The sequence below is a fragment of the Schistocerca serialis genome, chromosome 1, assembly GCF_023864345.2.
Source record: "Schistocerca serialis cubense isolate TAMUIC-IGC-003099 chromosome 1, iqSchSeri2.2, whole genome shotgun sequence".
Taxonomy (NCBI): domain Eukaryota; kingdom Metazoa; phylum Arthropoda; class Insecta; order Orthoptera; family Acrididae; genus Schistocerca; species Schistocerca serialis.
Genome location: NC_064638.1, coordinates 429166301 through 429170200, shown reverse-complemented (window position 1 = coordinate 429170200; position 3900 = coordinate 429166301). Strand labels below are relative to the sequence as shown.

The 3900-nt window shown below is 42.4% G+C and overlaps 1 pseudogene; it reads left to right on the top strand.

Annotated features, from left to right (window-relative positions):
• Positions 1–3386: 3386 nt before the first annotated feature.
• Positions 3387–3557, top strand: LOC126424175 (U2 spliceosomal RNA; annotated as a pseudogene).
• Positions 3558–3900: the final 343 nt, after the last annotated feature.

Below are 3900 nucleotides of genomic sequence, written 5' to 3'. Positions count from 1 at the left end.
AAGTATTGTTCTATGTATGTTAGCCCAGTACTTAGCCATATCTGTAACTTTTCCTTTAGGGGTGGTCGGTTTCCTGACCGATTAAAGTACCTCTTGTCGACCCCTATTCAATAGTCTGGGAATTCTGACATTGCCCTCACAGTATATATTTTCATTAATGTCGTTTGTTGTTAGCAATATTAGCCTATTCCCAAGAGTTGGCAGCTTTCACTCAGTTAATACTAGGCAGAAATCAAATCTGCATGTGGAATGCACTTCCTTGACTCTTGTGCAGAAAGGAGTGCAGTATTCTGCTGCATCCATTTTCAATAAGCTACCACAAGAACTCAAAAATCTTAGCAGTAGCCCAAACTCTTTTAAGTCTAAACTGAAGAGTTTCCTCATGACTCACTCCTTCTACTCTGTCGAGGAGCTCCTGGAAGAGCTAAAAAATTAAGCAAATTCCAATGTTACATTGTTGATTTTCTTTATTTAAACTTACGACTTGTCACCTGAATACGTTTTTTTATATTTCATTTTATCTGTTTCTAATATCGTGTTATAATTTTATGTATTGACTCGTTCCATGACCATGGAGACTTCTCCTTAATTTGGTCCCACGGAACAATAAATAAATAAATTTTACTGTTGGTAGGTTACACTGAATGTGAATGTTATAAATGAATTTTTTTCTGTTGGGAGGTTACAAGGAAGAGAGCGAGATCCTGGCTGCCGACATCATCATCATCATCCACTTTTAGATCGTAAGTAGCACGGTCTACGTGAAACTTATATACGACACTAAATGCAACAGGGTTCTTCGAGACACTAAGCTAGGACTCCGCTTCTGCCATGCACACAGAAATGTAAGCAACGTTGAGCCTCACCATGTCAGACTGGGACTGTCGGCTATATGCATATTTTAACTACTCTTCGAACGCCCAGTGGTAGACGCCGTAGCGGCACTCCGCACATACAGTACAGCAGATGAACATGTGACCGAAAAGAAGGCCCAATTTAAGATGTATCCAGTCCTCAATAGGACCTTTGTACCTCCTAATAGGAAGCTGCTGGGTCACAGTTATTTACGACAGCCAACCTAAAACGTGTTCCAGATGCGACAGGGAAGGTCACCTACATTCCGAGTGTCTCCAACGTCGGATCAACAAATTCTACCGCACGACATGGCAACTCCACCAACATCAACAATCCTTCCAGTAATTTAAGCGGCAGTGCTCTCAACGTCTCCATTTGTCCAGACACAACAGACACGTTGCGGCACTGGAACCGAGCTCTGTAGACTGGAGCCTGGCCAGTCAGCGTGGCCAATGGCAGAACACCTTAGAACGCCATTGATACCACCAAGCACTACAGCCATCGCCAATAGCAAGATGGCGATGTTTTAGTCATTGCCATAATATGACACAGATACAAAAAAGTGGGTTAGTATTGGGGTAAATTAGGTACGAGGACACTTGCAATTGTGGAGTAAGGGTGAAGCTGATGCAGTTCGCTTTGTTGCCAACTTTTTTCATGATATCATCTCTCCTTAAGAGTCCCCTCCCCCCCCCCCCCCCCCCCCACTACCTCTCTGTGCGGCGTACTTGAAAATTGGTCGGAAAAATTGCTCAGTCTGTTCTGAGATGTTGGTGTGGGAGGACATAAGGCAATTTATTTTCTTAATTATGTGTGTTATCCTGTTGGAAAATTTTCTATATTTCAGCATTTTTGAACATAATAAAAATAATAATATACTCATTATTTATAAAAATTCAATTTGCATATCGCTGGTGTAGAAGGATGTAGTGTAGTGTCGTCATTTTTGGAATACTGAAGCAGTCTAACTATGACATCTCGATCCAAGATGACCGACCTAGAATACTGGCACAGTCTAACTTCCCTCCTCCTATTGTCAGGAAATTCATAAATTGGGGAAATTAAACTTTTTCTTCTCCCTGTGAAAGATGGGAGTTGGAGATGGATAATTACCACTGATCAAGTGCTAGAGAGTAGCTCTAGACAGTCTTATCAATAACTGCTGGATGTAGAGGGATATTTTCGCTACTAGTCTAGCACTATAGAACTACACCAGCCAGTCTAGTCAGTAGCCTTATGTGGGAAGGATGGGTAATAATATTAATAGGACATAAAACTATCACTGAAGTGATCTACAAGTGAACAGCTGCGGGGAGGGACATAAGTATGGGTAATAATATCTACATCTACATCTACATCTATACTCCGCGAGCCACCTTACGGTGTGTGGCGGAGGGTACTTATTGTACCACTATCTGATCCCCCCTTCCCTGTTCCATTCACGAATTGTGCGTGGGAAGAACGGCTGCTTGTAAGTCTCCGTATTTGCTCTAATTTCTCGGATCTTTTCGTTGTGATCATTACGCGAGGTATATGTGGGCGGTAGTAATATGTTGCCCATCTCTTCCCGGAATGTGATCTCTCGTAATTTCGATAATAAACCTCTCCGTATTGCGTAACGCCTTTCTTGAAGTGTCCGCCACTGGAGCTTGTTCAGCATCTCCGTAACGCTCTCGCGCTGACTAAATGTCCCCATGACGAATCGCGCTGCTTTTCGCTGGATCATGTCTATCTCTTCTATTAATCCAACCTGGTAAGGGTCCCATACTGATGAGCAATACTCAAGAATCGGACGACCAAGCGTTTTGTAAGCTACTTCTTTCGTCGATGAGTCACATTTTCTTAGAATTCTTCCCATATTAGGACAGCTACCCACTCTCTCCTGTCCCCCCCTCCCCCCGCCCCCACCCACGCACCAACTATATATAGGATTCCCGCAGCAATAGCATTGGGAAATGAAACACACTTATACCTATTTATGAGTTGCATGTCGCATCCTAGCCAACAGAAATATGGGAAATGTTTTGTACGATTTTTTTTTGTGAGTGTAGTGTTCATTATCTTATTTGAACACAGCATCTCAAGACGCAAAAGTTGACCAATCACTTCCAGTTTAGTGCAATGCCATCCATCAAGCGTACTGTGTACCTGAAGAGCCGACGGGTCTGAACATTTCTCCGTATCCTACAAGAGGATCGGCTGTGGCTTCTAGTACGCCGAAGTCTAATGGCCACTCCTGCCCCTGGCCACGGCACACTGCGAGACAAGCAGGCACAATTTGAACATAAAGTTCTAACTGCAATTCCATCCCTGACAGAGACTCCACAGTTTAAAAAAAATCCGCATTACCCAAACCGAAATGGAGATGTTGTTGTTCGTATACCTCCAATTTCTCACGCAAAATGTAGATCCCACCCTTTTATACGAATTATTTTCGAATACAGAAGAAATTTTAGCGTACATGCGTTTTACAGCGTTAAAGTACTATTATTTGTTGTGAAAATCCTATGCAACAGTATGGTATAGGGTATATTTCCTCTAAGTATTCTTTCATCTGGTGAAAAAATCTGTTCTTATCAGCTTAACATCAGTTATGGCCTGCAGCGCAGGACTAGAATATTAAACTCAATTTTGGCCCATGATGGAATGCTACGAGCATGCTGTAACTGTGTCACAGGATGCCTCATCACTTTCGAACTCTCTTAAGGAAGCTGATTGTCTCGTGACCTACGAAGTTTCACGAGGTAACCAAACATCAACGTACAGCAGACGTAAATATCATGTTAATACTATGTATCACTTTATAAATTCGGTGATACCGCTGATTTTGTTACGATGGCCATCTCTCTCTGTGAAAGTGGGAGATTGAAATTTCATTAAAAGATTTCACTGCAACGAAAAAGCGCTTGATTACTGCTCCTACTCGTGAATCACGTCCATGATACTCGCACTCCCTTCCACCTACCTGGCAGCATGTCATTGCTAGCAAAGTGATTGACTAATCAATGAAACTGGTCATGAGAGTCTCCTTGCAAAGTGAGTAAC